Here is a 23289-nt window from a genome sequence, read left to right as displayed (position 1 = left end):
GAATACTAGTTTAGATTTATCAGCTGACGGTTCTATTTTAGCTGAGTTGAGAGCTAAACTGATGTTTCTTAAAGAAATCTATAAAGCTTAGAAATATGACAGTGAGTTGTAAGCTAAAAGAGTTCAGTGTGAGTCAGGTGTAGAATCTGATTTTCAGATCGGTTCTGATGGTTGTTTGATGTTAAAAAATCAGATATGTGTACCGAAGAATGATGAGCTTATTCGAAAGATCTTACAGGAAACACATAACAGTTCTTTGTCTATTCACCCAGGTAGTACAAGGATATATAATGATTTGAAGAAAACGTACTGGTGGGCAAGAATGAAAAGAGATATTTCAGAATTTGTTTCTAGATGCTTGATTTCTCAGCAGTTAAAGGCCAAATATCAGGTATGTTCAGGTTTATTGCAGCCTGTGTTAGTTCCTGAGTGGAAGTGGGACTGAGTTACCATGGATTTTGTGATAGGGTTGTCGTTGACACCGAGAAAGAAAGATACAGTATGGGTTGTGATTGATAAGTTAATGAAGTCAGCTCATTTTATCCCAGTTCATATGGATTATTCACTTGACAAGTTGGCTGAGTTGTATATTTCAGAGATAGTCAGACTGCATGGAGTACCGTTATCGATTATCTCAGATAGAGATCTGAGATTTACTTCACGATTTTGGAAGAAATTGCAGGAAGCTTTGGGCACAAAGTTGAGTTCTAGTACAACTTTCCATCCTCAGACTGATGGTCAGTCAGAGAGAGTTATTCAGATACTTGAGGATATGTTCAGATGTTGTGTTTTAGAATTTCAAGGTAGTTGGGAGAAATATTTGTCGTTGGTAGAGTTTGCCTATAATAATTGTTATCAGTCGAGTTTGAAGATGGCACCTTATGAAGCTTTGTATGGATGTAAGTGTCGTACGCCTTTATATTGGATAGAGCATAAGGAAAATCAGATTTACGGGGTTGATCTAGTCAAAGAAATAGAAGAGAAATTAAAAGTTATTAGAGATTGCTTGAAAGCAGCTTCAAATAGAGAGAAATCCTATGCAGATTTTAAAAGAAAAGAGATTGAGTTTCAGGTTGGTGATAGGGTATTTTTGAAAGTATCCCCGTGGAAGAAAGTTCTCAGATTTGGCAAGAAAGGCAAACTAAGTCCACGTTTTATTGGATCATTCGAGGTGACTGAAAGAGTTGGGCCCTTAGCATATTGGTTAGCTTTGCCAACTGAGTTAGAGAAGATTCATGATATATTCCATGTGTCTATGTTACGCCGTTATCATTCAGATCTGTCACATGTGATTTCTCATATAGTGGTTGAAATTCAGTCAAACATGACTTACGATGAAGAACCGGTAAAGGTTCTAGCTCGAGAGGCCAAGCAACTAAGGAACAAAAGTATTGCACTTGTGAAAGTATTATGGAGTAGGTATGGGGTAAACGAGGCTACATAAGACCCCGAAGAGGCTTTGTGAAAACAGTACCCAAATCTCTTCACAGGTAAGATTTTCGGGGACGAAAATCCCTAAAGGGGGGAGAAATGTAACATACCGAAATAGGCCTAAACGGAATAGTGGTTGTGAAACCATGAATCTGAGATAGAAAATTTTATTGTGATTAATTTTTATTATTTATCGATTGATTGGATGCATGTGTTAGAATACTGATAAGAAATTTCAGCGATTGCATGTATGAATTGCATATTAGGGTTTAATTGCAAAAGTGGGTAAATATGAGCTTTAGATGATAAAGGATTTAATAGAAGTGCATTATTGAAGTAGAGGTCCTTAAATGGTAATTAGACCATTAGATTTTCATGGACAAAAATGGGCATGCATAGATAAAAATAACTAAAGTTTTAATGAAGGGCATTTTAGTCATTTGGTAATAAAAAGAATTAAAGGGAAAAATATGGCAAAATGTGCTCATCTTCTTCGATAAGGGCCGAAACTTCAAGGGACTCCATAGCTAGGGTTTTTTCATTTTCTCAAGCTCATAGTAAGTGCATCCAAGCCCTGTTTTTAATGTTTTTTTTTATGTTTTTGGAGTCCTCGTAGCTCGGTTTAGCTTATTCTACCATTAATTCATGTTAGATGATAAAGGATTTAATAGAAGTGCATAATTGAAGTAGAGGTCCTTAAATGGTAATTAGACCATTAGATTTTCATTGACAAAAATGGGCATGCATAGATAAAAATAACTAAAGTTTTAATGAAGGGCATTTTAGTCCTTTGGTAATAAAAAGAATTAAAGGGTAAAAGATGACAAAATGTGCTCATCTTCTTCGATAAGGGCCGAAACTTCAAGGGACTCCATAGCTATGGTTTCTTCATTTTCTCAAGCTCATAGTAAGTGATCCAAGCCTCGTTTTTTTATTTTTTTACGTTTTTGGAGTCCTCGTAGCTCGTTTTAGCTTATTCTACCGCTAATTCATGTTAGGGTTTATATTTGAAAAAAACACCCATAGGTGAAACGTGTTTATTTTGATGTTTTATGGTACAATATGAAGTTTCAAATTATGTTAAACAATTTTTGCTAGGCGATTTTAAGTGAAAACGAGTAAAACGACATAATCGGTAAAAATACCTAATGTTCATAAGTAAATGTTAGATTGGGAATTTGATGTTGCCATAGAAAGGAAAGATGTTCAGCATATCATAAAACATAAGAATAAGGGATGAAGTTTAATTTCCAAGCTTTGGGGTAAAAGTGTAAATATGCAAAAGTTTAGGAGCAAAATCGTAATTTTTCCAAAGTTTGAGTCAAGGACAGTTTTTATGAATGTGAGTATTAAATAAACTAAAATTTTCTATTATAGATCAAGAGGAACGAAATCTAGAGTTAGACTGGGGAAAGGAAAAGGTTGAGGACTAAGTTGCTAAATTTGATCGTATTTTGTTCCGATGTAAGTTTATGGTAAATAAATGAAATATTTCATTAATTATTATTAATGTTGTTATTTTCCAGCAATTATGCACTTATTTCATGAAATTATTTAATGTTGACTCAAGTATGAGATGATAGAGAATCAGTGTTAAAAAGTCCCGTTGAAACATTAGGAATGTATCGGATACAAATGTCATGACATTAGGGGGATGAGACCTCATGTAAGACCATGTCTGGGACATGGCATTGACATTATTGAGGTTATGAGAGGTCCCACGTAAGACCATGTCTGGGACATGGCGTTGGTACCTAGATGAGAGGTCCCCCGTAAGACCATGTTAGGGACATGGCATGGGCACCGATGTGAGAACTCTCATGTAAGACCATATCTAGGATATGGCATTTGCAGTACAGGAAATATCCAATGTAAGACCATGTCTGGGATATGGCTTTGGCAAGTTATTATCAGATAGGAGACCCGAGTATCCTTAGTATTCCAAGTGGTTCAACTGGCTAGTAAATAGGCTATGTTACATGAAAGTTTAGGTAAAAGCATAATAAATAGATTCAGGTGAATTATAAGGGTTAAGAATATCTCAGTTATCAGTTGAGAAAAAAATTTCAGCAAGGGAGGTGTAAGTTATAATCATAAGTTATTTAAGTAAGCAAGTAAGTAAACAAGTAAGAGAGTAAGTAACAAGAAAGTAAAGATCATGATACTTGATGATAATTTATGAGTATAATTATTTATGATAAATGTTGTTATTTATTTTCTTGTAAGCTTACTAAGCTTTATGCGTCGGAGATCATTTCACACTATCAACAGACCATCTCGGTATTTTGTGATTCGAAACGTTTTAAGTTATGGCATGTATAAGGACTTAGTCATCTTGTGTGTGTGTCCTTATGATATGGCTAATGAATAACATGTAAATACTCGATAATGATTAGCTATTGAAATGGCTATTTAAGAACATGTTTTGGTGTTATGTATGCCTAAATGATTGTTAATACAAAGAAATTATAAAAGAGTAAAAATTTGCAATGGAACAGTTTTTGGACAGCAACATTGACGTGAATTTGAAAAATCACCAAGGATAGTAGAAATGGAATTAGAGAGTGAATGAGATATATAATTAAATCTGACCATTGAGTCTATTTTCACATGAAAGAAACTGTGTAGGAATTCAATTTTATATTTTGTAATATTTGAATTTTAGTGAGACTGGGTCAGAATAGTTTTTGAAGTCCCCTATTTTGACTTTAGGAATTCATTAAAAATTGTACAGAAATAATTATGAGTCATAATATATATGTCTAGATTCCTTAGTGAGCCTATTTTCAATAAAAACAAGCAGAAGCACCATACGAAGCCCGTACAATGAGATAATTGATTTCTAGTGAATAGAGGTCAAAACAGTTGGACAGTGAAACATGGGAGACTTTAATGAATTAACTGTACTATTTGGCTAACCCAAAAATTTTGTAAATTTTATGATAAAAAGATATATGAGTCTAGTTTTAGGAAAAATTTATGGATCTAAATTTCGAGTTTTGTAACTCGAGTTATAATTAAATTAGTGACTATCACGCAAGTGGATAGTTTTATTGTAAATAGTGAAATAAATTATTTTGATTTATTTAAGTATTCGGAAAATTTTTATTGTTCCCGGTTTGGACCCGAACCATTTTTGTTGCATGTTTTAGAGTCTCGAGGGCCCTATTTAGGTACATATTGATTGAACGTGAGCGAATTAATTTTAAAAGAAATTTTTTCTGCTCTAAATTAGTAAGTTAAGTCAGGTAACGCCTCGTGCTCGACTTCGGCAACGGTCTCGGGTAAGGGGTCTTACATAGGCCCTCTAATTTTTTTAAAATTTTAAATTAGTAAAGGTAAAATTGTACTTTATCCCCCCTAAAATTATAGAAATTTAATTTAATCCTTTAAAAACTATAAAGATATAGACTATAAAAAATTAAAATTTCATTCGCCCCCTTAAAAAATTGTTCTGGCTTCGCCCCTGGTCACATGATAAACCATTTCGTAAGAAATTACATAATTTAAACCTTACCACTCCTTCATGAACAAAAACATATTTCCATTAGAGCACTTACCATTTCAATGCAACTTATAAGTAAACATAACACCATTCAATCAATAGCTTGGCACATGCCTAAGCATCAAAGAACAACACATGTTAGCCATGTAAATACATATATAAACCAATAATCATGGATGAGCACAACAATTGATTAATTTTATTATACATGTATCATCCAATTCAATTTTCCATATACCATGTCACAACATTTCCATGTAATTCATATGTGTCCTTATAATAGTTCGTATTGAACTCCTACCATTTCGTATCAGAATATTGCGCGTTTAACCATTTAGAATATCGTTGGATACTCACAATAGCTCACACATAGTGTGATAAACTGTAATCCGTCAATTCTTGTACATGTATGCTCATATGAGCTATGAATCGGTATGCTCTCACGAGTTGTAAATCTGTAAGCTCATATGAGCTGAGAATCGGTAAGCTCTCACGAGCTGAAATCGGTAAGCTCATACGAGCTGAGAATCAATAAGCTCTCATGATCTGAAATCAGTAATCTCTAATGACATGTCATTTGTATCCTATGAATTCCTAAGGTTCAAACGGGGCTCGGTAATCGTCATACATTGTTCAATTTACGTCGTTTCATAACACGGTAAATTGCATACTAATATATATTGATTTAATCACAATATAATCACATATTAATAGTAAATTTAATCAAAATTATACAGAATACAATTCATACGAACTTACCTGGCTAAATTGCAAAAATACCAAAGTTAGGGGCATTTTGGTAATTTTCCATTTTGCTCGATTTTCCACCCGGTCTTGATCTAAATTAATAATTTCATTCAGTATATTAATTTATATAATAAAAAATTCATTTCATGCAATTTTATCATTTTTGAAAATTTTACAAAATTACCCCTAAAATTTTACTTTTATTCAATTTACTCCCTGAGCCCAAAACATGCAAATTAACCATTTTTACCCAAAATTGAACCTAGGCGATATGTCATCAAATACAACACATTATTGCAACAATTTCAGATGCAGTTCTTGTACTTGTACTATTTTAACAATTTAGTCCCTAATTGAAATTTTCATCAAAAATCACTTAATAAAATACTTTTAAATATCAAACAACATTTCAAATTCATCATTTAACATATAAAATAATAAGGTTCATCAATGGAAACATTCAAAATCTTTAACAGTTTTAAAATCAAATGTACGGGCTAGCTAGACCTATTTGCAACGATCTCAAAAACAAAAAAATTAAAAGAAATAAACCCAAATTTAGCTTACATGCAAAGGAGGACTTGGCCAAATGTTTAAGCTATCATCCATGGATTTCTTCATTCTCCAATTTCGGTAAAACTAAAGAACAAAGATGATAGCATAATTGTTTTCTTTTTAATATAATATAATTTATTAAATTACCATTTTAACCTTGATTAATAAATAAAATAAACATCATTTTATAGAAACTTTAGTACCATTTTAACCTTTATTAATAAAAACGTTAAAATTTTTCAATGAAACTTTAATACCACCTTAATGACATTCCGTAAATATTTATAAAAATATTTAGAGCTCATTTTATAGAAACGAGGTCCCAATACCTCATTTTCTAAAACCACTTGACTTTAGGGTTTTACCACTTGAACTTAAATAATCCTCAATATAGTATAAATTATCAAATCAAAAACCTTTTCAAAGTCACAATTAACTTGTAAATATTAAATAATAATATTTACGAACTTATTCACCGGATTTGGTGGCCCCAAAACCACTATTTCTGACACCAATAAAAAAATAGGTTGTTATAAGAATAAATCCCAAAACAGATTTTATTTAATTTAAATTTTTTTTGGAAACAAAATCAAATCAAATAAATCATTATCAAATGGTAGGAATAAATCCCGAAATAGATTCTATTTAATTTTATTTCTCATTTTGGCAACAAAATCAAAATGTAATGAATCCGTTGAATGGCGAGAATCAATCCTAAAACAGATTTTATTTTACTTGTTTTTTGAAATAAAACAAAATTTGGAATAAAATCGTTGAACAGTGGGAATCAATCCCGAAACAGACTTTATTTATCTTTAATTTTCCGTTTGGAAATAAAATCAAAATAATGGAATAAAATCCGTTGAACGGTGGAAATCAATCCCGTAACGGATTTTACCTACTTTTAATTTGGAAAAAAAATCGAATAAAATTTATTAAACGGCGGGAAAAATCTCGAAATAGATTTATTTAATTTTAAAAAAAATTAATTTTTGAAAAATATTTTCTTTTCCGCCTTGGTGTCTCTTTTATCTCGGATTAGAAAATTGCAAATAGAGAACAATGTCTTAAGATTCTTGGACAAAACACACGTTAGCGAATATATAATTAATTATAAATAAACACATATGAAATAAAATATAAATAGAATGATTTATAATTAATTTATCAAATACGAAAATAAAAAAAAACATAGTAAAAAAGTTGAAATAAGGAAGAATAGGGATTTTACGAAACGTTGAGGCCTGTGAAACACAGTTTCCTTACGACAGATTCGACCACTCCTTTAGTACTTGGAGAAATGTTGGTCGAATGTCTCCCAAGATACAACAACAATAGTGATTAAAGTAGTAGCACTTCTACAAAAAGCAACGAACAAACTTTGCCTTTTTCTATCACTAGAATATTGAAAAAATATGGAGAGGCAAAAGAAGAGTTTTGAAATAAACAGAATTTTGGTATAAGAAATTAATAAAATGTTAGTGTAATCCTACAAAATACACAGCTTTTTATAGGCATTTAGGATAGTGGGAAATTTTGGAAATAACCATAAAATCTGTCATTAAGGAGCCAAAAATTAATTTGATTTAAAAATTAAATCAAATCAGATATTTTCCATATATAAGAAGATTATATTTGTTAAGGAAAAATAAATTCGTGTTGGGCTTAAAATATCCGTAGGCCCATTTGGGCTCGACCGGTCTAAACATTTCGCGTTGCCCACGTCGTGCAAGTGCACCCCAACCCCATCGGGTTTGGGCTTACACCTATTATACACGAGGCACAATTACAAGCTTAGTCATTCAATTACCCTTTAAGAGAGTTCACATATATAAACACATCTCACACTTGGTACTTAACCAATGTGGGATCTAAGCCTTTTACTTTTCCTCAACAATATTTCCAAGTAGCTTACTTTGAGCATCAATTTCTCATTCATCACTCAACCATTTTGAGCATATGATATACCGTTGTAAAGGTCTCATGGAGTAGAATATGAAACCATAATTTTATGATTCAACTCTCCACCTTTACCTATTGAGAATATGCCTCAAAATTCCAATAAAAATAATTTTTCCATCAATAACATAATGCAAAGAAAATTATTGCAAATCAATTAAAAATTATGCAGTTATCAATTTTAAAAATATACCTAAAGACATATTACTCAATGAACTCTTGAAAGAAAATGGAAAGGAATGAATTCTTAATGGGTAATAGTGATAAGAAAACAAAAGGTTTTATTGATTAATTAAATCTTAGGCTCTTGACATCAATTTCTCAAGGAAAATTGAAGAGAAATAGGGTTTTATCTATATTATTGAAATCGTAGAAGTAAATTTTTAACATTTTTAATCATGCATATGATCACATTCTATTCATGTATTATATTAAAGTACTTTTCCTATTCTTTGATATGCTTTGGGTTTTAATCATGGTTTCTATTTGGTAAGATGATTGGGTTTGATATGCTTTGGACCTACAAATTTTGGAGTTTCTAGCAAGTGCTTTTATGTTTTGTCTTCGGCTTTAATTAAAGGACTTTCACTAATTTTAACTGAGAGGGAATACTCTTGAACTAGTTGTTGCTTAATTTTTTCTGGTGTTGATCTTTCTTATGTATTAAAGTTTATTTGAGTGATTCTTTAGATGCTTTATGTTGTTAAGGTTTTTCGGTATGAGGGTGGTGTATGTTGTTTTTTTAAGGAGTTGTAGATGTGATAGTACTTGGTGGGTGATAGTGCATCTAACCAATCTCTAACTTGTTCTCCAAGTGCAAAAGGAATTAACAATAACTTGATTGATTCATCTGAAATCTCAGAGTACCCAACCGTACTACAAATTTGTTCAATCATTTAAGAAATACTACTAGATCCACATTGATATTGTCACCATACTAATTATTTATAGATACCTAGGTTAATAATGATGGATTAATATCAAATTGAGTTTCATAGATGATAGGTTTTGCAATGCTTGGTTGAATCCAATTTTTGTCGAACATATTTCACCCACGTCGCATCTCGAAAACTGAGTTAGAGGAAATTGGGTTAGTGAGATCAATAGTGGTCACGCCTTGTTTTGAATTAAGGTTGTGAAAATTTTGTTAAGTAATCAGTTCTGGTTGAATGGTTAAGTGTTGTGCTTGTGTGTGAGAGGTTCTAAGTTTAAGTCTCATTATTGGTGATTTGAATTAATTTTTGTTAACTCTGCCTTGCCCTTTTTGACTTAGAAAGTAGTTGATTTTGCGGCACGGAAGGGGGATTAACTAATTATAGTGTTTTATTGCGATATTTTATTTTATTTTTAGGGGCCATTATGTTTTATTTCATTTCATTTTGTTTCTTTAAGAAAATAAAATAATAATCTTGTTCCCTACTTTTCTCCTTAACCGTTTCTTGCTCCCCACTCTATCATGTTTCTAGCATTTCTTTCTTTTCAATTTCTCTCTTGTTTGGACTAAAATTGTCTCTACTCTACCGTCCATTCTTTTGGTATTTCATTTCTTTCTTTCTTTTGCTTGGTTGTGTTCCTTTGTTTGTTACATTTCAATTGCTACTCTCTTTGTATATTTTCTCCATTATTGTTGAGATATCATATTGTTACGGTTAAGCCTTAAGTTTCATGCATTCCATTTCTTCTGAGCTGCTGCTGTTTGTGTGGGTTTTGATATTGTTGGGCAATGTTTGGTTATTATATTTTTCTTTTCTAGTGCGTTTATGGTTAAAGGGTTGTGTTAATTTTGGAGGTGTAACACTCTATACCCGGCCTAGAAGTTAAGACCAAGTTTGAAGGTTATATCAAACTATTTGAGAACCTAATCTTTAATTAGTTGAAATTCAAGTGTCGAAAAACTTATAATTACTTAAAATCAAACATAAAATCCAACTTCTGAAATGTAATTCAAAATAAATATACACTAGCATAATTTTATGAAAAGAATGATACAATAACTAAAGAGAAATGACCGAGCTCCCGTAATGCCGACCCGCCTAAGTCTAGGGGTTACCTGTAATCCAAACAAAAGAACTAATGAGTTTACAAATTAGTGTGTAACTTACATTCTCAATTATAGATTAAAAGAACAGACTTGATTTTAGTTCATCTTTAGTGAGTCAATTCTCATAATGAGATATAGAAACAGACATAGAGTATCTCAGAAAAAAATGCAGATTCCTACCCTCATCCACTACACACCATCTCTGTCCATCCCAACACACCAGATAGGACATTAAGTGTCCTTCTATCCTTACACACCATATAGTGGTGGTATGTCACGTTTCAGAATAATTGCAGCCTAGGTGCCAGATCAGAATGCAATAATTCGCCAGAATTAGAAATGTACGTGGCTTAGCCACCGATTTGGCAGATTATTAAACTGCCCACACTTCTTTCTTCTTACAGTCCTAATCTTGATACAGATGCAAAATTAATAGATATTAGATACAAGTATAAAATAATACAGTTTCAGACCATGATTATGTAATGCAACCGCATTGATTTATCAGATCTCATAACAAATGTATATATTAGAATAACAGATTACTCAGTAACAGATTGTCAAATAACAATTTCAATGTCTAATTCAAATCATACGGACCCTACAGTAGGTAATGTGAACTCGGTTACGAGATGATCATAATTTAATGTGCTCAATTGTCTAAATAGGTACTTGAACGAAAATTAAGTGAAATAGAAAGAAAAGATAAACAAATGATAGATTTTAGATATAACTCTAGAATTTTAAATAAGCCAGAAAAGAACTGAAGTTATATAACAACTTGACCCGAATTCTATAAGGTTGGTTTAGAATCGAAAAGTTTGGAATATATGGATAAGGATGATCGCCACACTTTGGGATGGTGAACAAAGTGATATGATCGATTTGAACGCCACAAGAACAGGATTCTTGATAAGTTCGATAAGTTGTGGAAGAAAAAGAGATTAACTCAAATGTATATTATATCAAAATGGTCTAACCTTACAATGTTCAAAAATAAACTATTTATAGACTCCTAATATGTCCACTCAAATTTGGCATCTAGGTGTTCACATTAGACATTAAGTTGTTCACACACAAAGCATTAAAATGGGTTCTTGAACTTGGCAAATTCATGCACCAGCCAAATGGTCACTTCACCCTCTTAGTTATGTTCATGCTCTTCCTTTAATGCCTTCCATGCATTTCTTCCATTCAAGTGTGTTTGAATCATGTCATTGCTTCATCCTTAAGCTGTTCATGCATATTTAAGCCTTCATAAAAATAATGAATTCTGCATTAATTTAGTTTATCAATTCCATGTAAATTTATCACATTAAATGAGCCCTTCACGTACTTCAATAAATGGTGGAATAATCATACACGAGAAAAAGAAACGGTCTGTTTCTAGAAGCTTGCTGGTTCATCCATGAATTCACCCAAGCATTCATCTTCAAATGTCCATTGCTATGCCCATTACGGTGACCGAATAGACACCTTTTTCCATAAAATAAATAGCCACAATCTGTGAAAGCTTTGGATCCTCTTGACAAAAATGAGCAGCCTTCTTGGAGTTTAAATGGATGACCATTATTCTTCTCCTAGGACACATTAACACATGCATTAGGACACATTAAATGCAACAATAAAGTTGTAGTAAACTTGGACAGAATTTAAACACTTCTTTAGGACAAATTAAACATACTTAAGACACACAATAAACATGTAATAAAATGAACATATTTAAAACAAGTAATAACAAAACATGATTAAACACACACAATAAATTGGTAATATCAGGAGTCATAAAGTCATTAAAAATGCTGTAGAAAATAAATGGACATTTGTTATTGACGTTTTTAACCATCATAGACCACATGCAAAACGTTGCATGAACAATTTCATCTTGTATTTTGGCCCCTCAAGCTTGGCCCAAACTCTCAATCTTTTAATCGAGTCACATGGCGTGACCAATATCATGTCAGTAAGCCTACATTTGATCCAAGCGACAATAAGGACCCTAGGGGAAATTTTTGATTTTTGACCCACATGCCCGGGTGGATTCACACGGCCTGAGTGGCTGGCCTGTGTGGTTCAAAGGGCCTAGCACACAGTCGTGTGGCTCAAAATAGTGAGCTAAATGGTATAGAAAATGGCTAAGCACACGCCCGTGTGACTCACAAGCCCTCACACAGCCTGGACACACCAGTGTCCTTGGCCCGTATGACCCTAAATCCAAAATAATGAGTTACGTGGCCTGGACACATGCTTGTGTGCCTCCAATTTGAAAACATTGAGTTACATGGCTTGCCACACGGTCGTGTGGCATCGAGAGCTATGTTTTTCGATGTTTGCAATTCACATAAAATTGGGTTTTTGTTACACACTTGACGCGGTCTCGACGTATAAAAAATCGAGGTGAATCTGAGGCTTAAAAATGATAATCTAGTGACCAATTACACAATTATTCTCAAACAAATGCTAGAAATAACAATCAAACCAATGTTTTGTCAAAAAGCTTAGACACAACGCCAACCCGACATTCACACACTAACCTTGCACGTAAAAGTGAAAAATAGAACTAGAGTGTTGGAGGAGCATCTCTAGTAAGATCTTCACCTAAAAACGAAGTCAATCGCACACTTAAACAGAGAATATAAGGAATATGAGCAGAAAACCCATTTTGACAAAACAAAAAATAACAAATGAAAAACTTGCTAAAATAGAAGAAAATAACGACAAAACATACACAATAACCTTCCAATCGACACAACGAGCAATGTAGAAAATCTAATGTTTCCCAGTAACAATTTACGAAAGTTAACAAAAAGAAACGATAGAGAATGGATAAGAAGATTAGTAAGAAAAGGAGAAGAAAGGAACGTTTTTTAAAAGAAACTATTTAATTAATAAAAAATATAACTAAAATTTTCTCGAGTAGCATAAAAATAATTCTTTATTGCCCACAGAGACTCAAGCACAGGACTCGGTAATACATAGAACCTAACCATCGAACCAGTAGGCTCATTCTTAATATAAATTAACACAGAAATAGACTTAAGTCAAACATTCAAGGATAGGAGTTGAAGCAAAAGAATAATAAAATTTTCTAAGAGCGAGACTTGAACCCCTGACCTCAATCACACAACAAGACACTTAAGCACTAAAATAGATACTTAATAATTGACAAAAACTAACAACAATAGTTCAAAATTTAGGGCGTTATGACTCTCTCCCCTAAAAGAAATTTTGGCCTCGAAATTTACCTGGCTCAAACAGGTGAGGGTATTGTTGACGAATCGAATCCTCAGCATTACTATATTTACGTGATTGTTTCTACCCTAATTAGGTCAAATACGAGCCACTATGTTAAATAAAATATGTTGTGCAAACGAAGACACCATTCATAATAATTTGTTTTCCCTCACGCCGGTGTCGCGACACCATAAGACTGGTCTCGTGACATTGAACTTCGCAGGGTACTTATTTAGCTTTGAAATGTGATGTTGCAACACTGCATGCTAATGTCGCGACACAAGAGTAGTCATTGGTGTTCCTTGGCCTAAAAATGGTGTCCTGCACACTAATTTGACTTGTCAGTCCTACCCTAGGCCTATATTTTCTCAATAGGTCATTACATCACCAAAATACGTGTAAAAACCCTTATTTTACTAAAAGTAAACCTAACTTATTAGAAATGGAAAACATAACAAAATAACATAAAATGAGTCTATAACGACTCAAAATTCGATAGTGTCAAAAAATAAGGTTTTGGGACTCCATTTCCATAAAATATGTTTATAAATATTAAATATTAATATTTACGAGGCTAGGATAGAAATATAATAAAGTTTGGTCTAATAATTTTGTTTAATTAATAGTTAACTAAGGTACAATTGTAATGATCATAAAGTCAATGGTATCGAAAAATGTGGTTGTAGGGCCCTATTTCCATAAACCGAACTCATAAATATTTCTATTAAATATTCATGGAGTTATATTATGAGTGGATTGAATTTTGGATAGGTAATTTTATCAAATTAGTGATTAATTAAAGTATAGGGACTAAATCGTAAAGCTAGTAAAATTTCAATTGTTAGAGAATTATTAATTAGAAACTAGAAGAAAATATTAATAAGGCAATTATACCTTTCTATGTCATAAGTGGACAGTTAGGTGGTGTAAATTATTTTAATAATGTTAAAAATTAAATAATCTTTTCATTCTTGCATGCCGAAATTGGAGAAGAAGAACAAGGAAGTTTAGGACTTAGGTTTTCTAAAGTTTGAAGCTTTAATTGGTTAGTTTAATTTATTCATTTTCTTATAATTTATATGTTTATGAAATTTTGGGAGCTTAATGTAGCTAACTCGTGTGTTATTTTTCAAAACTGTTAAAGTTTTGGAAAGATTTCATTGACGATTTATTGAAGTTTTAGGTACTAAATTGATAGATTTTAAGCTTAAAGTTGAAAAAAGACTAAATTGTGAAGTAAATTATTATTTTTCTCAATAGGAACTAAAATGCACAAAGTTTGAAAGTTGTGGTCTATAAATAGGAAGTCCAAATTGGGCTATAGTGAAATTAAGGTGAAGAGTTGAGTTTGAAATTGAAAGTTAGGTTAGTCCTAATTTTAGGGACTAAATTGAATAAAATGTAAAATTTTTTGTAAATTTGCAATTGAGTGTGGATTTGATTGTGTATTGATGAATTGTTGTGTTTATGTTAATCCGTAGCTAACGTCAACCCAAATTCCTCAAAAAGGATAAGAAAAGATAAAGTCATCGACGAATAGCTTGGAGTTTACGGTTTGTATTTCTATAACCTGAATTACTTCCTTTGTTGCATATATGAACTAAGTTTCATGATAAGATCATAAGGTGAGTTATAAATGATAAATTGAGGGAAATTGATTTGATTGGTTGTTGGTGATAAGGATGAAATCGATAGATTTGGAAATATTGTGTATTATTATAAATGTGAAATTGAATTCGTATTGAGATGAATTATGTTGTTGCTATTATGAATTGATGATTGATTGATGAAATGGTAATATTGAATTGAAATCGTGATTGATTATGTTTATCAGACTTACAGGGTCAAGAATTTGAAGTGAAAATGTGACAACTCGTCGGTGTGACTTCAAATGCAATATGAAATGGTTTACGTTCTTATGATAGCAAATTTGAATATAATTGAGTTAATGAATATGAAGAAATTGTATAATTTGACATATTAATTTGCATATATGCCTTTGATCTTTGATTTATGTCCTTGCATAATTTATGTTATGTTATAATTTTAGTTATAAAAATACCACTGAGTTGTTTACTCAACGTATGATTTTGTTTATGTGCTCAGTTCTTGAGTGTTGGTTTGTGTTAGGGAATGTGCCTAGAGAGGTCTTGAGTTTTTATAATGATACTTTTGAATGACAAAATAATGTTTTGGTGTAAATTATATAAATGATGATATAATTTTGGTAATAGTTTGAAGTATGTGCAAGTTAATTGATACTCTTCATATGTCAATTTGGAAAGTGATATGCCATGGATAGGTAGATTGGAAATTGATAGTGGAATGAATTGGAAACGTGAATGACCTATTTTAGGTATGTTTATTGATGAGTTAAGGCATAACTATTCTATTAGTTGGAAGAATTGAAGTTTACTATAGTTTTTGTAATAGGCCAATTTTGGCCTGGGCCCAAAACCCAAAATAAATATAAATAAACCCCCCAAAAAATAACAGTCCATTTACAATATGACCCAATATGCCCAAATCAAAAAAAACCCTAATGGCCCGATAAGCCCAATAGCCTAAACACACTTTCATAAAAAAGAAACCCTAGCCCCCTAGTGCCGCCACTCCACTCACGTCAGCAAGTTGCCACTGCTGCATGCGCACCAGGCCTCTTCCACGCGTGTCTCACACCTGCAAAGAGAGCCAACAAGCAAAAGGCAACAAACAGAAGAAACAAATAGCAAAAACACAAAAAATAGAAATTAACAATTTTGTAAATCGGCTATAAAAGCCATGAAATATCAATGTATTTCTTCTTCTTCTTTTTCGAAAAATATCGAATACAAAACAAAAAATAGTTGACAGATTCAAAAAGGTGCTTTTAATGCTTTTATTTTTCTGCCTTTTACTATTATTTATTTTTTTACTTGCGTTTCAAAAATAAAAAAAATACAAAATCGAAAAAGGAGAAGCAGATTTTACCTTTCCCGGTGTTTACGCCGTCGTGGGGGGCCGAGGTTGTCGTCTCCAATGAAAGATGGCATTTTTGGGATTGGGAGTCGAAAAGGCCAAAAATGGGCAATTTTTTATGATCTCCGGTTATGGTGGTCCGGCGACCCAACGGTCGGATTCTGGGTCAGTTCCAGAGAGAGAACAGAGAAAAAAGGAAGAATTTTTTTTATAAAAAGCTATTCAAAATGATTTTTTTGGTTCTGTTTTTATTATTTATAATAGGACTAATATGACGTCGTTTTGGGCCTAAGCTTCAGGTGCCAAAACGGCGTCGTTTTAACATTAACCGGCGACCCGACCCGATGGACCTGAGGATCCGCGTGTTTTTGTCGAAGAGGCTATTTGCGCAATAGGCCCCTCTGCCTTTGCGGCGTTTTCGACGCAGTCTTTGTTTCTTTTTCTGATTTTTGCCACATAATTTTGTTTCTTTTTTATTTGGTCCATAGACCGTGCGTAGGTGCCTCCTTGGGCGACGCCGTTTTGCCGACATGGGATATTTTCCCAATTAATCCCCGCTTTTCTTTGCGCATCTGAAATTGGTCCCTTTATTTATTTATTTATTTTTATTTTAATCTATCGTGCTAATTTAATTTAAGCTACAATTAAGCCCTTTTTATCTTAATTCTTTATTTATTCATTCATTTATTTGTTTGCTTATTTATATCTTTATTTAAAACTTTGTTATACACGTACATACGCACGTTTTTATAATGTACATGTGCACATATATTTTATGTTTTATATATTTATACATACATATGTGTTTTATATTCTATAACTTTATTATATATATGTGTACATGCATTCTTATAATATATATGTGTTTTACATTTTATAACTCCTATATATATATACATACATATATTCTTTTTTGTATATACTTTATAATCTTAAAATATACGTATACTTATATACATTTTATAATACATATATTTACATATATTTTATAATTTATAGACACATATATATTTGTTATATTTTGACAATTTTAAAATATATATATGCACACATATTCTTATACTTTTTATAGTTTTATTAATTTTATTTATTGCATTTTGTTTCACTCGATGTTAATTTATTTATTTGTGTATATGTTCTTCATTATTTTAAAGGAATGTCTTAATTATTCATTTATTTATTTCTTGTGATATAATCGATTTGTCTCTCCTATGATTTATCTCGTTTACTATGTCGTGTGTATTATTTATGCTTACATTATCATGTTCATCATTGTTTGCTATGAACATTAACGCCGTGCTCTACTATTCTGAGTTAGATTAATTTCAATGCATAAATTATGATATTTTTGAATAAGAAAAATCTCGTGTTTAGATTCGAGCAGGAAGTACCCTAACTTACGGGGTTTCGATTTTCACAATAAATCTAAATACACGAATCTTTTCAAACTCAAGTTTTAAACGATCTCGGGAATTAAGAAAAGATCGTGTCCTAACTTATTGGGCATGATCCCTTTTTTTAATCAGAGATAGCTAAATATCTTTTAAATAAGTAAATTTTTGGCATCCATTCGCGCATCGAGAATTCAAGACATTGTGTCCTAACTTACTGGATATAACTCTTTTCCTCGATTAACGTGAAATATGCCCTTTTCTCGTACGTAACGGACTCCCGAACCCGTTTTCTTAAATTTCGTGGACCCAAAATCGTTGTTTTAATAAAATCAAATTGTTTATTAAAACAACCACTTTTCGAGTTGACCCGATCACACCTCATCAAAAAAGATTGGTGGCGACTCCCATTTTTGTTTTCATTTTCAAAATCCAAGTCGACCCCGTTTTACAAAAAATGGTGTCAACAGCTTGGCGACTCCACTGGGGATGCATAAGAGAGTCAAGCCATAAATTTATTAATTTTTGTTTTTTTTGTCGAAAATTGAAATTTTGATTTTTAACATATGATCCTCTCATTGCATTTCATCTGTTTTGAGTTATAGTTTCAATCATGTTTTGTACTTTAATTTTTTATATCTCGACACATTGCATTTCATGACCGTGGGTCACACCCTTTTAAGTGGGAGTGAGAAACTATTCCTTCGTGAGCTCTACACCTCCATGCAGGATAGTGGATCACTGTCGGGATACATCTGTACTTATGTCTTTGTGAGATTTTCATCTCCGTGCAACCATAGGGAAATGTATTCCCCTGAACTGAACTTGGTCTATATGAGCCTATAATGGGTGAGGATCGAGGAATCTGCAAGTTTAGGTACCCTTTCTTTAGAACCGAACCACATATAATGAGCCCTAGGAGCCTGCCCTAGGTAGAACCATACCAAACCCTAGCGGTTTCCTGAATAGCAGCTTTAATTATTTCTTATATGCTTTGAATTTTAGTTTCGTGTTATACTGACATCCTTTGTTTTTTCTTTGACCATGATTGCATTGCATCTTTATCATAAAAGAGGTGTTGATTCACATTCAGTATCTAAATAGAGAGCTTGTCATAAGAAAATGAGTTTCTTGATAAAATGGAAAACAATACAGTCATCTGAATTTGGTCCTAGAAAAAGTAACGAGGTAAGGGTGATAGTCTGATGAATACACGACTTTGCCTTGTTGCCCAAAGACTCAAGCAGACGAAGACTATTCGAGAGCCGCTAGCGCCAACTTTCTTAAAGAAGCCAATGAGCATCACGAGGATGGGCGAACAATGGGTCGCAACTCAGATCAAGCAAAAAAGGAGATCGAAGAGGTACCCCTTTAGGGAGTTCGCGAGATTCGATCTTAGCATTTGGATATGAGATAGAGGATTGATGTCTTTACTTCGAGTGTTAGGACAAGGTCGTATATGTAAATATCCATTTTATGTAAAAAAATTTGTTTTCTAGAAAAGTTGTTCTAATAGAATTGAATCAAGATCAACGCCTCTTTTTTCATTCATGCATCAACATTACATTTCATTGCATATAATAAATTTCCTAAAATCCAAAAGTACGTCAAGTTTAGAACTTTAGTGCGGAGCTAGATGGATGATAAAGAATTGGAATTCTTTGAATATATCGATGGTTCAGAAGGTAAAGATGTTTGTGCCTTTGAAGAAGGAACTAAAAAAAACCGATCAAGAATTTGTTTTTATATCCCTTGAGGCGTTCTGAACAACGGGACTGTGGAGGAGATTCTCTTAGTTTTTAGGACCATTTAAGAGTAATATTTAGAACACTCTTATTACTCTAAGCCTGGGAGCAATAGAAAATTCTTTTGTGAAAAAGGCGCATTTCCACTATTTTTTATTTCAATGAAATGCATCTTTGTGTTTTGTCTTGGTAAACATTCTTTTGTTCCTTCTATTTCATTCATACTCATACCATATAGATAATTATCCTTTGATTCATTAGCTCTTTGAGTCTTCCTTTGTCCCTAGAACAAGTCTCTAGATATCAATGATATGAGCGACACTACTATTGACTCAGAACCTCCTTTTGAGCCAAATATGTGTCTAGAGGAACCTCAGGACTTTGAAGACGACCAAGACTATAGTTTATCTTCTGATTTGTTAAGGATGGTAGAACAAGTCGAGAAACAGATCCTACCTTACAAACAAAAAATCAGTGGAAATTGTGAGCTTAGGAGAAGAGAAAGAGGTGAAGATCGGATCCTGTATCACCGTAGAGATAAAGCGAGACGTCCTTCAGTTTCCAACAATTCAAGGATGTTTTTTGCATGATCAAGATATGCTCGAGTTACTAAGACATGTGGAAGCTGTTGAGGCTAAGAACATATTAGAAAAGGTCCATAAGGGTGTCTGAGGAACAATGCATTGATTTTGCAATGGCCAAGTAAATCATGAGATATGGGTGCTACTGGTCCACCATGAAAGAGGATTGCATGGATGTCATTGGGTCGATCTATAGACTTTCCTATAGACTTTCTCTATGTGGGGCATGGATGTCATTGGGTCGATCTATCCAAAAACTTATAGAGGTAATCAATTCATCTATGTGGTCATCAATTACTTCACTAAGTGGGCAAAAGCTGCTTCATATGCTGATGTCACAAAGTTTACGGTCAGCAAACTCTTGAAAAAAAAGAAAATCATACGTTGGTATGGAATGCTAAAAAGGATCATATCTGAAAATGCACCAAATTCGAACAACAGCACGATATTAGAAGTTTGCAGTCTGTTCAAGATTAACACCATGTCGCCTCAAAATGAACGGTACAGTGGAGGCAAAAAAACGAAAAACAAAAAAACCCCACCGGGGCAACTCATTTCTCATTTGTATATGGAAATAGAGGCAGTTTTACCCATCGAAGTTGATATTCCTTCCCTTCGATCTTATCAGAGCTGAAGTTGGATGAAGCAGAATGGATCCAGGCCAGATATAATCAGTTAAATTTGATTGAAGAGAAAATGTTGAAAGCTATCCATCATGGTCAAATGTACCAAAAACGAATGATGTGAGCTCACCAAAAAAGGTTTGCCCCAGAGAATTCCATGAGGGGGACCTGATATCGAAGAAGATCCTTACCATATAAAAGAACTTCAGAAGAAAGTGGATACCAAACTAGAAACGACCTTATGTGGAAGGTCTTATCTGAAAAAGCGTGGATATTGACCAAGATGGATGGCAAGAACCTGCCTAATCTTTAGAATTCTGATTCAAGCAATAAATACCTAACTTGAAAAAACATGAAAAGAAAAAAGAAAAGAAAAGAAGAACGAAAAAAGAAAAAGGAGAGGCCGAGGTGAAAACCCGTAAAGGGCGCCTTGAAACCAAAAGGGTTTTGAATTGAAAACCCAAGAATGGGCAGTTCAAATTTTGATTGAAGGTGGGGCACGCGATAGTCTTGTCCTTTCCGAATTAATAAGAAGGAGAGATGCTACATCTTGGGGCATCAACAAAGTCTTCTAGGACTTCTAGACACATGTCAAGTTCAAAAGAGTCCTCAAGAAGTTTGGGCAGAGAAGCTCATGCTACGATATCTGGGGCACCTATTTCCATTTTATTCATTTTTTGTATTTTGACAAAATACGCCATCTTGATTAATTTATTCTCATTCTAGAAAAATTTGCTATCTTGATTAATTCATTCATTTCGAGCTTTACTCTCAACAAAATTTCATCTTGTCCACTTTGATAATCTTTTTCAAGCATTTTTCATTGAAATAATGATTAATGGACTGACAATATTCAAGCAGAAGGGATTCTGCATATTACTCTTAAAGCTTCTAAATAGTACGAGGACTTGAAACAGGGCTATTATTTAGAACTAACCAACTTAAGGGTTAGAAGCATTGGAGAAAGAATAGTTCAAATTGTAACTATTTCTTTGGAAGATATCAGCTGAACAAAAAGGCATGGTAACACATCAGTGATAAAACCTCAATGAACAACGAGCAATGTCAACCCAAGTATTGAAGAGGGATCATTCTCGAAAATTGACATTCTGTATTCATGCAAATATCATTCATACACATCTAGTGAGGAGCATTTGATTCATTCTGATCATGACATCCTAATCACTAGGCATAAATAGGTCCATGAAGTGGATTCTACAAGTCATGTTCCCCAGAGAACAGATCAGCGAAACCACAAATCCTATACCATTGAAGTTGCAGTGGAATGGATTAAAGAAGATAGTAGATCTTGTCTTCCTGTATTGGCAGCGAAGCAGATCGAAGAAATCAATCCTACCTCTCTGAAGTTGCAGCGGAGCAGATTAAAAACACAGATCTTATCTCTCTGAAGTTGCAGTAGAGCAGATCGCATCCAGTCTTATCTCCTAAAGTTACAGTGGAGCAGATAGACGAAACCAATCCTATCTCCCTGGAGTTGTAGTGGAGCGGATTAAAAACACAGATCTTATCTCTCTAAAGTTGCAGTAGAGCAGATCGTATCCAGTCTTATCTCCCTGAAGTTACAGTGGAGCAGATAGAAGAAACCAATCATATCTCCCTAAAGTTGCAGTGAACCGGATTAAAACCACAAGTCTTATCTCCTTGAAGTTACAATGGAGTAGATTGAAGCTACTAATCCTATCCCCCTGAAGTTGCAGTGGGGCAGATTGAAGCTACTAATCCTATCTCCCTGAAGTTGCAGTGGAGCGGATTAAAACGATGAATCATATATCTCTAAAGTTGCAGTAGGTCGGATTAAATCTACCTTAACGAGTCTTATCTCTCTAAAGTTATAGTGGAGGAGACTCTAGATAGCAGATCTTATCATATCAAACCTTATCTCCCTGAAGTCGCAGTGGAGCAGGTTGAAGCAACAAGTCTTATCTCCCTGAAGTTGCAGTGGAGCAGACTAAAACCACAAATCTCGTCCTCCTGAAGTTGCGGCAGAGTGAATTGAAGCTACAAGTCGTATCTCTCTAAAGCTGCAGTGGAGTGAATCGAAGCAATAGGACGTAGCGGATTGGAGCAGTACCAAGAAGTCAAGATTTGACAAGACCGGGCAAAATTGGCCCTTTTGATGTCTTTACTCCATTCCCGTTACACGACAATGAGCAAAGAGGGACAGCTGTAATAGACCAATTTTGGCCTGGGCCCAAAACCTAAAATAAATATAAATAAAACCCCCCAAAAAATAACAGTCCATTTACAATATGACCCAATATGCCCAAATAAAAAAAACCCCTAATGGCCCGATAAGCCCAATAGCCTAAACACACTTTCAAAAAAAACAGAAACCCTAGCCCCTAGTGTCGCCATTCCTCTCACGTCAACAAGTTTCCATCGCCGCATGCTCACCAGGCCTCCTCCACGCGTGTCTAACACCTGCAAAGAGAGCCAACAGGAAAAAGGCAACAAACAGAAGAAACAAATAGCAAAAAGACAAAAAAATAGAAATTAAC

This window comes from Gossypium raimondii, chromosome 5 (genome assembly GCF_025698545.1).
Source record: "Gossypium raimondii isolate GPD5lz chromosome 5, ASM2569854v1, whole genome shotgun sequence".
Lineage (NCBI taxonomy): Eukaryota > Viridiplantae > Streptophyta > Magnoliopsida > Malvales > Malvaceae > Gossypium > Gossypium raimondii.
The sequence above is the reverse complement of the archived record's forward strand: the minus strand, read 5'-3'. Positions refer to the sequence as shown.